Below are 14,088 nucleotides of genomic sequence, written 5' to 3'. Positions count from 1 at the left end.
GAGAGGATTAAGCGCCAAGAAGTTAGTATAGAACTGGCGCCACATGTAAAGCAGAACAACCAGAGCTTCACTTCTCTCAAAGGTACTAGAATGTTTTTTATAACTACCAGGCTGCTTCTATATTTGATGTGCTTGCAACCTCAAGAATTCACTGCTGCAAGCAGTTTCTGCAAATTAAAAATAAAACCACAGCATTTCTGCTTCTTCATCTTTAATGCAGCAGGGAATGAAGAAAATATTGCATTTCTAATTATAGAGCAATTTATTTTGATGCCGAAAGGTAACATTGCATTCTTATAGCATTGATTATAATTGTCAGGCTGCTGTTTGTAGCTAAGGCCTCTGCAGATGCAGTATCTGTAAAGACAGTATAAGACAATTGCTGCAGGCATGTCATTCTGTTTATTGTAGAAACTGCAATTAGCTACACAACTGCCAGTCACCTTGAATATCCATTGATGCATTACTTGAGGCCATGTATTTGCTTTCTCGGTATATTTCTGACTGTAATAGGCTTTTAACAAATGCTGGCTTTCAAAATCTTTGATGGATGCTTAAAAGTAAGAAATAGATCCAGTAAAAGTAATGAAGAGTAGGAACTTAGAAACAGAACAACCGTCACTCATAAGACAGCTGGGGATAAATCACTTGACAATTGGACGATCCATACCTTCTTGCTTTGCAGTCTGTAAAATTTGTAAACAACTTTGACTGTTTCAGCGTGACTCTTACATGAAGAATCAATCAAAAGTATTAAAACTTGTATATAAAATCAATAAACAATGTTCAGTTCAATAAAAAAGCCTGAAACACCACAAAATCCATGGATTCCCTCATGTTCTCAGTATTAGTTTTCTATTTATTATTATTTGTTTTCTTTTGTATTTGCACAGTTTGTCTTCTTTTGGTTTTTTTTTCTCAGTCTTTATGTGTAGTTTTTCATGAATTCTATTCTATTTCTTTGTTCTGATGTGAATGCCTGCAAGAAAATGGATCTCAGGGTGGTATATGGTGACATATATGTACTGTGATAATCAAATCAAGTTTTATCGTCATTCAAACCATTCATGGATACAGCCGAATGAGACAATGTTACTCTGGGGCCAAGGTGCAAAAACATACACATGCATTCAAGGTAATGAGAAAGGCAAAAAAAGAACATAGTCACGTAAGAAAACAAATTTTTAGACAAGTTCCTGAGTGACAAGTCCCACAACTTTGTTTCCCAGCAGTCAAGAGGCCACCGGCCACCACCCCCCCCCCCGAGCCCAGGCGCCACGCTACAACGCAGGCTTGTGGGCTGAGGCCTAGTTCTAGCTACAACTGAGGCAACACTGCAGCCTCGCTACCTGTCTGTCACCAAACAAGGGAAGCAGATCTGCGGCAATCAATGTCCAACAGAGTCTTACGATTGCAAGAGAAGCATATAAGACAACTCCGGTGCGTCCAAGTAGCTCGCAACAGTATGGTCTCCACCCAAGTCAGCTCTTCTGCACTCATTCCGGATTCTCCTGTGGCCCAATGGACCAGCTCAAATCCCCAGGCCCGATGGCGTGACTTGAATCCCTCCGCCCGATGGCCCTGCTCAAATCCCCTGGCGCAATTGGACATCCCCAGCCTGATGGGCCGACTTGCCTTCTCTGAACCGTCAGTGGCTCTTACGACACCCTGGCTGCCTACTCCGAACAACGAGCAGCTCACTGATGTGATGGACCTGCTATACAGGTAGATATTGGAGTAAAGAATCATCTTACTATGTATAAAATACATTTAACAAGGAAGTAAAGCACCTTCGGTTGGCCCCTGTGAGGCTGCTGCATGTATATGCACTGCCATCTTACTGGAATAAATTTACTTTGAAATTTGAGATCACATAAGAACACCATAAGGAGTCCAGTTTTGGAATGCCATCAGGAAACCACCAGCAAAGAGCAGCTATAAACTTTGGATGTGTTTTTAAATTTCTTTCCTCTTCTTTCTGTAAGAGTATACTTCAGATAAATATTATGTGGAGATTTGTGACAAATATGATTATATGATATATATATATACAGTATCTGAAATACATCCTATGGAAATATTTGATGATGAAACTCAATAAAAAATAAACTACAAAAAAAAAGAAAATCCCAAACGTGACTGCTTTTGCATAGAAATGCTGGTAATATTTCTAGGGATTCAATATCCCTCTAAAACTAAGGTTCTCTAAACCTGTTTGTGTTGGAGAGCATTTGGTAAATGCACTCTTTACACACGCGTATTCACACACCCACACAAACATTGCCTTGTCATTGTGCTGAGTGAACGTACTTCAATGTCGTCCCCAGTGTATTCTCATAGTGGGTCCGAAACCGAACTGATGTGCTGGGGTTGGATTTCTGGTGCCCTTCCTTCCATACACAGCGGAATGTTCCACTTCTTTAGTAATGGGGATGTGTTGTTTATATACTGTATTTAAGGTAGATACTTCTGTTTATTTTGTAATATGATCGTTACTACATTGTGGGGTGCATCATATTCTAATTCAAGTTAACTTTGTGGGTAATTAAATATGCTATGTCCTGGTGCCTAATAAACTGGGCTCATTGCTCTCGATAGGAGAGAGAGATTGGGCTGCCAGGAGTTCACACTGGGCAAGAAATAAGTATGGAGCTATTATTGTGTTTTGCAGTAGATATCGTTTTGTAAATATTGGCAGCTTTCTTTTCACTGTTTTCAATAATTTTTTTAAGTTTGATTTTTGACACACCTAATAATCACACTTGCATTAAAATGCTAAGTGATTCCAGCCATTTTTCTCTTTGGTTATAACCCACGTATCTATCACTGTTAACCTCGCCTTTTACTCAAAGAGAAACACACAAATTCTGTACTCTCAATTTTTACACTTTGAAGGCCTCCCACGTACCAAGTAACTGTTTGCTGGAAAAAGGTCTATTCCAATCCTGTTATTATGAGGAATTCAAAATCTTTGCTTTTAGGATGTTTTCATTTTCTATTGACTGTGTGCTTCCATCTACCATGGTCAACAGGCCTCTCAACCACAGAAAAGTGATTTCCAGGACAACTGTTTCATCTCCACCAACTATTCCCCTTCTCACTTTCCCTTGCAGATGCAACACCTACCCTTTTGCTTTTTCCCTTCAAACGAGCTTGGGACTCAGACGCTTGTCCCAGATGAAGCAGCAATTCTCTTTAATTTCTTCCAATTTAACAAATAGTAATGTGTGCTTGTGATGCAGGCTTCCATATTTTAGGAAAAAAAAACAAATGCAGACTTGGTAGCCATTTCACAGAAAACCTTAGTTACATAGAAACATAGAAATCTGCAGCACATTACAGGCCCCTTGGCCCACAATGTTGTGCCGACCGTGTAACCTAGTCTAGAAACTCAGAATCAGAATCAGGTTTATTATCACCGGCATGTGACATGAAATTTGTTAACTTAGCAGCAGCAGTTCAATGCAATACATAATCTAGCAGAGAGAAAAAAAAATAAAATAAAACATATTAAATAAACAAGTAAATCAATTACACATATTGAATAGATTATTAAAAAATGTGCATAAACAGAAATACTGTATATTAAAAAAGTGAGGTAGTGTCCAAAGCTTCAAAGTCCATTTAGGAATCAGATGGCAGAGGGGAAGAAGCTGTTCCTGAATCGCTGAGTGTGTGCCTTCAGGCTTCTGTACCTCCTACCTGATGGTAACAGTGAGAAAAGGTCATGCCCTGGGTGCTGGAGGTCCTTACTAATGAATGCTGCCTTTCTGAGACACCGCTTCCTAAAGATGTCCTGGGTACTTTGTAGGCTAGTGCCCAAGTTGACTAGATTTACAACTTCCTGCAGCTTCTTTCAGTCCTGTGCAGTAGCCCCACCATACCAGACAGTGATGCAGCCTGTCAGAATGCTCTCCACAGTACAACTATAGAAGTTTTTGAGTGTATTTGTTGACATGCCAAATCGCTTCAAACTCCTAATAAAGTGTAACTGCTGTCTTGCCTTCTTTATGACTACATCAGTATGTTGGGACCAGGTTAGATTCTCAGAGATCTTAACACCCAGGAACTTGAAACTGCTCACTCTCTCCACTTCTGATCCCTCTATGAGGATTGGTATGTGTTCCTTCATCTTACCCTTCCTGAAGTCCACAATAAGCTCTTGCGTCTTACTGAAGTTGAGTGCTAGGTTGTTGCTGTGGCACCATTCCACTAGTTGGCATATCTCCTTCCTGTACACCTTCTTTTCACCACCTGAGATTCTACCAACAATGGTTGTGTCGTCAGCAAATTTGTAGATGGTGTTTGAGCTATGCCTAGACACACAGTCATGTGTATACAGAGAGTAGAGCAGTGGGCTAAGCACACACCCCTGAGGTGTGCCAGTGTTGATTGTCAGCGAAGAGGATATGTTATCACCAATGCGCACAGATTGTGGTCTTCTGGTTAGGAAGTCGAGGATCCAATTACAGAGGGAGGTACAGAGGCCCAAGTTCTGCAACTTCTTAATTAGGATTGTGGGAATGATGATATTAAATGCTGAACTATATTCGATGAACAGCATCCTGATGTAGGTGTTTGTGTTGTCTAGGTGGTCTAAAGCCGTGTGAAGAGCCATGGGAGATTGCATCTGCCATTGACCTATTGTGATGATGGACAAATTGCAGTGGGTCCAGGTCCTTGCTGAGGCAGGAGTTCAATCTAGTCATAACCAACCTCTCAAAGCATTTCATCAGTGTCGATGTGAGTGCTACCAGGTGATAGTCGTTAAGGCAGCCCATGTTATTCTTCTTTGGCACTGGTATAACTGTTGCCTTTTTAAAGCAAGTGGAAACTTCTGCCCTTAGCAGTGAGAGGTTGAAGATCTCCTTGAATACTCCTGTTAGTTGTTTGGCACAGGTTTTCAGAGCCTTACCAGATACTCCTTTGAGACCTTCTGCCTTGTGAGGGTTCACTCTCTTTAAAGACAGTCTAACATCGGCCTCTGAGACAGAGATCACAGGGTCATCAGGTGCAGCAGGGATCTTCACAGCTGTAGATGTGTTCTCCCTTCCAAAGTCTACATAGAAGGCCTAGAATTTCCCTACTGCATAGCCCTCTGTTTTTCTAAGCTCATGTACCTATCTAAGAGTCTCTTAAAATACCCTATCATATCCACCTGCACCATTTTCGCTGGCAGTGCATTCCACACACTCACCACTCTGTGGGTAAAAACTTATCTCTGACATCCCCCTTGTACCTACCCCCAAGCACCTTAAAACTATGTCCCCTCGTGTTAGCCATTTCAGCCTCAGGAAAAAGCCTCTGGTTGTCCACACGATCAATACATCTCCTCATCTTATACACCTCTATCAGGTCACCTCTCATCCTCCATCGCTCCAAGGAGAGACGGTCAAGTTCACTCAACCTATTCTCATAAGGCATGCTCTTCAATCAGGAAACATCCTTATACCTTTCCTCTGCACTCTTTCTAGAGTATCCACATCCTTCCTGTAATGGAGTGACCAGATCTGAACACAGTACTCCAAGTGGGGTCTAAATAAGGTCATATGTAGCTGTAACATTACCTCACGGCTCTTGAACTCAGTCCCACGGTTGATGAATGCCAACTCACCATATGCCTTCTTAACAACACTGTCAATCTGTGCAGCAGCTTTGCGTGTCCTATGGACATGGACCCCAAGATCTCCCTGATCCTCCACACTGCCAAGAGTCTTACCATTAATAGTTCGGTCTGTAAGAGTGACCATGAGCTTCAGTTGCTTACCACTTTCGTTTTCTGCGTACTCTTAGTCTGACTTATCTGTCTTTGACCTACTTGCTCCATTGAGAACACAACCCATTTTCTCTCTGCATATATTAAAGCCTATGAAACTTAGACTTGAATTTATGATTTCAGGTAAGCAGTCTATTTATTTCTGTCCACAGACATAGCCACATCTCTCTGTTTCAATTTCCTTCCCTTTTCTCCGTAATCACAATTTTTAAAAGTTAATTCTATCGACAATTTTTGGTCAAGCACTATCACAAACATTCCTTCCTGTCTCTGAAACTTTTATCTTCTCTGTTCCAGTTCTGATGAAGTGCCGTTGACCTGAGATATCAACTCTTTTTTTCTTTCCCCACTGAGGTTGATAAGCACTTATTCACATTTTCTGTTTTGGATTCTGAATACCAGTATCTGCAGGTTTTCCTTACCTCAATTATTTTCAGTTGAACTGATTTATTTCATCCAAATTTTGAGCTCAGATTGTTTCACTAGTTGCCCAGTGATATTGTATTACATTCTCACTCACATTCTCGATTAAAGATAAAACTGTCTTATTTCATTTTAATGTTCAAACTTTGGAGATGTAGTAATGTTTACTCACAGAAACCAGCAGAAGTTGGACCCCCTCCTTTGTCTGGGTCCTATTGTTAAAAGGCTCATGCTCACAATAACATGAGTTTGTTTATTTCAGCTAGACCTTTCCGCTTGGGGCATGAGTGCATTTAGAGCCGGGACAACTTCCTGTGGTGGTTTACAGCAGCGTTATTTGAAATAATTGGCATAAATATATAGACAAATATTAGGAATTATGAGCAATAATTTTTGACAAATGTGACCTTCAGTGAAAATTTAGTTTTTTTTTATATTGTGGTGAGTGCACTTATATTAAGATATTTATGATCAGACTCACAAGATTCAAATTTCAGAATAGAGGTTAAGTTGAACAGGTCCTAAAATTAATTAGTGCCATGTGATTAAACTGAAGGCAGAATACCAACTTTGTTCTCTTTTTCTTTACGATGATTTCATTTTACAGCTGTTGATTTTATCTACAAATCAACAGACAGTCCAATATCATGCAATTGCTTGCTACAGGCAGCTGTGGAGGCCAAGTCATTGGGTATATTTAAGGTAGAGGTTGATAGGTTCTTGATTAGTCAGGGCATGAAGGGATATGGGGAGAAGGCAGGAGACTGGGGCTGAGAGGGAAATGGATCAGCCAGGATGAAATGCAGAGCCAAATTTGACTCGAAGGGCCAAATGGCATAGAGCTGCTCCTATTGACAGTGTTTCACTCAGTCTTGTAGGAGAATTTGCTTCATATTTGGCAGCAGCAGGAACAACCTATAAGAGTATACCTGCTTGTCCTAACTCCCTTGCTGTTGATAGAGTTGGAATGAACTCACAGAAGATTCCAGTCAGAGTCCTCATTCTAATCCTCCTTTTACCTTTCAATAGAGGATTGAACAAATATTTCAAAATTTAAAAATTGGCCACCTTTTGGCCTCCTTTAACATGAGTCATAACAGGACTATGATTCTGTGCATCTGCTCGATTCTATGCTAAGAGCCACCAACTGCAACACCATTCTTTGCTTAAGTTAAAGGTTTGCTCAGAAGTAGGCTCTAGAGATATTGAGATACCAAGATAAGTCTCTTACGGGCCTGACAGCAGATAATAGCTCAGGAGGTGCTAGTTCATTGAAGGGCACGGAAGCAGACAAGTTTCTCACCAGAACATTCAGTAGTGAGGGGAAGGTGGCTTCGAGAGGTAGGACATGAGCAATTAAATAGTTGGGACATTCTGATTCCTGTGACAAGACCTATAAACTATGTGGAGGAGTCTCTTCACCCATAGATTTAGGAAGATTTTGGAGTCCCAGCATTTAAGCATGAAAGTGCTTGAAAGGTTTGGAGCCCAAGGTTGACATTGTGTCTAATAGTACCATGACTTGCACAACAGCGTAGGCAAAACCACCCTGCATCACCGTGCTGCATTACAAGCTCAGAGGTTTATCATCCAAGGGCAGGAGCTGTCAAAAACAAACTGCTGGAGGAACTCAATAGGTGGAGATGGAAACTGCTGTGTATTTAATATTTCAGTAATATTTGGGTATTATTGTAAATATACTGTTTGATTAGCATTCTCTATTGTTTATGTAATTCATTATGGGTTATATGTAAAAGTATGTGAATGACATACGTCATCATGCCACCATGTCATAAGCACACGCCTCACTAAAAGTTAAAATGAAGTGGATACTTTTATCCCGGTCTCTGTGTTTTTCTTTTAAGCAACACACATCAAAGTTGCTGGTGTACGCAGCAGGCCAGGCAGCATCTCTAGGAAGAGGTATTGTTGACGTTCCAGGCCGAGACCCTTTGTCAGGACTAACTGAAGGAAGAGCTAGTAAGAAATTTAAAAATGGGAGGGGGAGGGGGAGATCCAAAATGATAGGAGAAGACAGGAGGGGGAGGGATGGAGCCAGGAGCTGGACGGGTGATTGGCAAAGGGGATATGAGAGGATCATGGGACAGGAGGCCCAGGGAGAAAGAAAAGTGGGGGTGGGGGAAACCCAGAGGATGGGCAAGGGGTATAGTCAGAGGGACAGAGGGAGAAAAAGGAGAGAGAGAGAGAAAGAATGTGTGTATATAAATAAATAATGGATGGGGTACGAGGGGGAGGTGGGGCATTAGCGGAAGTTAGAGAAGTCAATGTTCATGCCACCAGGTTGGAGGCTACCCAGACGGAATATAAGGTGTTGTTCCTCCAACCTGAGTGTGACTTCATCTTTACAGTAGAGGAGGCCATAGATAGACAAATCAGAATGGGAATGGGATGTGGAATTAAAATGTGTGGCCACTGGGAGACCTTGCTTTCTCTAACTTCCACTAATGCCCCACCTCCCTCTCATACCCCACCCGTTATTTATTTGTATACACACATTCTTTCTCTCACTCTCCTTTTTCTCCCTCTGTCCCTCTGACTATACCCCTTGCCCATCCTCTGGGTTTCCCCCACCCCCACTTTTCTTTCTCCCTGGGCCTCCTGTCCCATGATCCTCTCATATCCCCTTTGCCAATCACCTATCCAGCTCTTGGCTCCATCCCTCCCCCTCCTGTCTTCTCCTATCATTTTGGATCTCCCCCTCCCCCTCCCGCTTTCAAATCTCTTACTAACTCTTCCTTCAGTTAGTCCTGACGAAGGGTCTCGGCCTGAAATGTCGACTGTACCTCTTCCTAGAGATGCTGCCTGGCCTGCTGCGTTCACCAACAACTTTGATGTGTGTTGCTTGAATTTCCAGCATCTGCAGAATTCCTCGTGTTTGTGTTTTTCTTTTGATTAGTTTTATGTTTTGGAGTTATAAAACGTAATAGTGGCAATAAGAAAGTTTTAAAACAAACCCAAAATGACTTCCTACATGTTGAAGTGCAGCATGTTCTTTCTTCATATGGGAGAAGAGAGAGATATTTAAGTTTAAAGAAGGACAGCATGTTATTTTTCGTTGATCGCACAGCGAGACACTCAAGTTAAAATAAAAGGCAGAGCACGGATGAAATTCATAGGTTCATAAACAGTGAGTACCTGGTGATATAATAAGAAATTTTAAAAAGCAGAAATGGCTGGCTACATCAGAAAGATAAATGTGTTTGATTGCAGAGCAAGTAACAGGAATATCTATACTGTACAAATCGAGCAGTATTTTGCAGCAAATGGAATAGCCAATGAAAAACGAGTGCCAGTTTTGTTGAGTGTAATAGGTGGGGAAGCGTACAATTTGCTTAGAAGTTTAACTGCTCCAACCAAACCAGCCGGAACGAGCTTTGCTGATATCATGAAAGTAATGCAGGAACATTTAGCATTGAAACCATTGTTGATTGCAGAACACTTTGGGTTTCATAAGTGGAATCAAACGGAAGAGGTGTCCATTTCAGTTTATATGCCTGAACTGAAGAAATTGTCTGAGCACTGTGTGTTCAGTGATGGGCTTAATGGTGCATTGAGAGAACATTTAACTTATGGAATCTTTTAAGAATACACTCAAAAACAGCTCTTAACTGAAGCATAATTCACATTCAAAAGAGCTTTGAAATTGCTGCTTCAATGGAAACAGCAGACAAAGACACAATTGAGTTGCAGTCAGGAATTAAAGTGAGCTTGAGCAAAATTGCAACGTCTAAACAGAAACCAGCCTGGCTAAACAAATTGTGCTACTGTTGTGGCAGGGGCTATATACACCAATACAATGCAGATTTAAAGGTAAAGCTTACAGAAAATGCAACATAGTGTAAGGGGGTTTCTTTTTTTTGTGTCACTGTGTAGTATAATTAAAATGGATCTTTGTTATGTTATAATTGAAAGGGCTTCTTTGTTATGTTAACTGCTGGGAAAGTCCTCCCACTAGCAGTTTTGTTTGGATCACGTTACTGATAAGAAAGGTGTTACGAACCAATTGGGATAGTTGTTATGCTTTTGGTGTGTCTGAAGATATTGTATTCGCGGAGTTTTTGGGTAGAAGGCGGGAGAGAGAGACAGAGGATGGACCAGGTGCTGTGAGTCCACTAACAGGGTCGGACCCCGAGTAGGGCGTTCGGTGAGGAGAGGAGATGGAGATGGACTCAAGTGGAGTGTCTAGTCAACCACCGTTGTTGGTCCCAGGTGGCCGGTCGAGGTGGTCTGAGGGGTCGCAGGATGAAGAAGAAGGGTCCTGAGCTCCAACTGTTTGTGCACGAAGAGATTGAACTTTGATAAATGTGGCACCTTTTATTTTCCTTTTATATTTTATTCTCTATTAATTATATAGTCCCAGTAATATCTATAAACTGTAAATCATTTAATCGTATCTGGTGTATTGTCTGTTATTTGGGCGGCGTGGGGTACATCACACAGCATCCACACAAACTGATTACCCAGTTTGACGGGGCCGAGGGCTGTCTCCCTAGACGACAGCGAGCCGAGCAACCCTGAGGCTGGCCAGGGGGGCTACAATAGTAAAACACATTCAAAGAGCATGCTGGGCAGACGAAAGCAAACTGAGAGCACAGGGAAGAGAAAGAGATAAGTGTCAAGTTGCAGTTTCAAAAAGAGCACAAATCTGCATGCTGTTGATGAAAAACCTGATTAACAATGTGAGTAACATAGGGCTAGGTAGCCTTGGGACTTATTATGTGAAAACTAACACAGAGGAGGTGCCAGAACCCAAGATTGTTTCACAGACACAAGTTTCACCTGTCAAGCAGAGAAACCACCACCCCCTCTCCCCCCGTGAGGAAAGACATCACCACAAGAGATCACCTACAGTGATTAAATCTTTAGGCCACAATGGGAGAGTTTAATTTTTACTATGACGTGGATGTCTATTGCTGCAACTACAATCTCTTATGATTCTTCAGTCTTCCGTCATGCTGGCTCAAAAGCCATAGTTGCATCACAGCTGTACGTTGGTGTGTTCAAAGGGGATAGCAGGTTGTTCCATCTGTACAACTAACTGTTCCTCAAAAGGTTAGTATGATTTCTGAGGTACCACCTGAGAGAATTGATATGGATTCATACAAAACAAACTTCCAGTCCTTCTCAGAAGGAAATAAGTTGTGCACTCACTAACCTATAGTCCTCGCTGTTGTCTATCACCTAATCAATTAGACAGGGGCCAAGACAGTACTCTCCATGGATGGAACTTTTGGTCTTGGATCTTCACGAGTTCATGATCCAAGTTCTTGGGCACACTTATTAAAAGAAGATCAGACTTTGATTTAAAAATATCCACAGCCCATTCAAATTTAGCGATAGAAAGATTTTAAAACATTTTCTTTGAATATCATTATGATTAATTAAACAAAGAGCACACATATGATCCATGGTATGCATATTGCTAGATCTGATCTGACCAACCAGCTGACAGCTGCATATCTACTCTACGTGTTTCCGTAAATTTTTCCTAACATCTTGATTGTATACTCAGAGGTTTCAGCTTACTTGCTGATGTTTTATAGTTATTTTTGACCATGGTTCTACATGAGTGTCACACCAGGAACATGATATAAATCTCACTTATATTTTAAGAATCTTGGAAACTCCTGCCTTCTTTATAATTCAGACTAACTGATAGATATTATTAGCTAAAAGTAACATGGGTGAACAAGCTTCCCTCTTCTTTTCACAACTTGCTTCAGCAACTGAAATTCCACATTCTGACTATTAATATAAAATTCCTTTAAGTCCCACAAAATACTTCCTGTAAATAGAAGTACTTGAGAATACCTAAACAAACATTTTCTCATGTCTCTTACTGTCACATTTCATGATCCCTTTAACTTCAAAGTTCATTTAATAAATCCTGCATCCTCCCTTATTTATTTTTTTGCCATTTAATTTCTCAGAGATTTATTGACCATCTCTCTGTTGTGCATGCATATATACTTGCAAAGGAATTAGTGTACAGCTTGGAATTCTTTGATCTTGTTCATAGCGTCTTCCTTGGGGCTAATATGTCATGTAAAAATCTTAATCTTGTTTGTGGCTTGAAAGCTTTAAGCTTTTCTATATCTGGTTTAAAAGCAAACCCTTTACCGAGCTTTGGTTTTAATGTTATTTTGTGGCCTTCAGTCATGTTTGAATATACATCTCCTAAGCAAAGTGTTGCACCTTTGCCTGTTCAGTTGTTTCATTAAAGGCTACCCACAGTTATTGATCGTAGCATTTTTTTGGTTTAAAATGAATCCTTTAGGAACCCAATTTATATCCTGATATGAGTAAGACAACAGAAACAAATATTCTCACTTCACCAACCTTTCAGCTGTACATCCTCTTTTCCTTCTCCTCTTTATACCCCTGTGTCTTGAGATTGCCAAAACGCTGGTGGGAAGAGTGAAACTGTCATGATAGCAAGGCTTTGAGGAGATCATAAACTGTAACATTCATTGTGAGGATCACTGCAAAGTACTTTCTCCAGAATAGACCAGGGAGGAGAGAATTTGTTTCTCTTGCCGGTAAACTGGTGTGATTAGGTACTCTTCTGCGTATGCATGTTGCTTATATGTAAACAAGTTATAAACCAGCATCTCGAGTGACGTCTCCACAGGAAATCCTTGTTTCACATTGGCATGTACACGATGCAGAAATGCAGATGAAAATACAGGCAACCTCCGAATAAATGGAACTTGTCTATTGCCAGAATAGCAAACATTGATCTGCGCGATTTGTGCATTTGTCCCCGCATCCAACTGACATTAAATTATGAACTCCTTCTTGGTTACAGTATTTGGTAGAGTTGACATGAGGCTCCTACATATTATAAATGGACCACTAATTATGCTGAGACAATACCTCTTGGTTCTTGACTCCATAACTATGGGAAATAATCTCAACCCTGACAAGGATCTTATTAAATCTTCTCAAAAATATACATTATTAAAGTAATTCTTCTCAACTCAAAAGAATGCTAAATAAGGATATCAAAGGTAAACACTGGATATAGTTTCACCAAAGCCATTTACAAATGGAGTAAGACTTCCTACAACAATCAACACACATCAAAATTGCTGGTGAACGCAGCAGGCCAGGCAGCATCTCTAGGAAGAGGTATAGTCGACGTTTTGGGCCAAGACCCTTCGTCAGGACTAACTGAAGGAAGAGCTAGTAAGAGACAACAATCAATTTGTTTTTGACGAGTACCTGCATGTGATGCCATTCCTTTGTGCCTTTTGCCTTGGTTGTTGGAAAAGATTAAGTGAATAACTGAGGGGCATTTTGAAAATTTTACACACTAAAATCATAGTGCACTGGGAATGGCAAGTGAATAGGTTCCCAGTCAAGTGAATGCTAGCAATTTTCCGGAGTGTTGTTGGAGCTGAACTTATTCAAGCAAGTGGAGGGAATTCCCTCACATTCCTGATTTGAAGATGATGGTCCTGTACTGTGTGACCAAAAGCTGAGTCACTCACTGTACACTTCCTGGGTTCCTGCTTTTGTAGCCACATGGTCCAAGTGAGAATTTGGCCAGTGGTGATGATGGGGCACTTGGTGATGATAATGTTATTGAATATGAATGATAAGTCGTCTCTTGTTGAAAATGATAAAATAACTGTTAATTTTGTGATGTGCATATTGTTTGCTACTGCAGCCCATGCTTGACTGCTGAGTAAAAGAACGAACTACTGGAGGACCTCACGGGGTCAGGAAGCATTTGAGGAGAAAAGAGTTTGATCAATATTTCTGGCAAACTGCGCTCTAACTTTCAGAGGGCAGATAGCAGCTATAAGATAGTAGTAAACATACAGTCAAAGTGTTTGTTGAGATGTGTCTGTGTGGTAGTATAG

General features: G+C 40.8%; 1 long non-coding RNA gene across 1 annotated transcript in view; it reads right to left on the bottom strand.

Moving 5' to 3' along the window:
- LOC140196754 (uncharacterized) overlaps positions 1-12,717 on the bottom strand; it is a 74,244-nt gene extending 61,527 nt beyond the window's left edge. The window contains exon 1 of the long non-coding RNA XR_011885806.1: positions 12,560-12,717. This is a non-coding gene — a long non-coding RNA (uncharacterized lncRNA). The remainder of the gene's footprint in view (positions 1-12,559) is intronic.
- Positions 12,718-14,088: the final 1,371 nt, after the last annotated feature.

The sequence above is a fragment of the Mobula birostris genome, chromosome 1 (genome assembly GCF_030028105.1).
Source record: "Mobula birostris isolate sMobBir1 chromosome 1, sMobBir1.hap1, whole genome shotgun sequence".
Lineage (NCBI taxonomy): Eukaryota > Metazoa > Chordata > Chondrichthyes > Myliobatiformes > Myliobatidae > Mobula > Mobula birostris.
The sequence above is the reverse complement of the archived record's forward strand: the minus strand, read 5'-3'. Positions and strand labels throughout refer to the sequence as shown.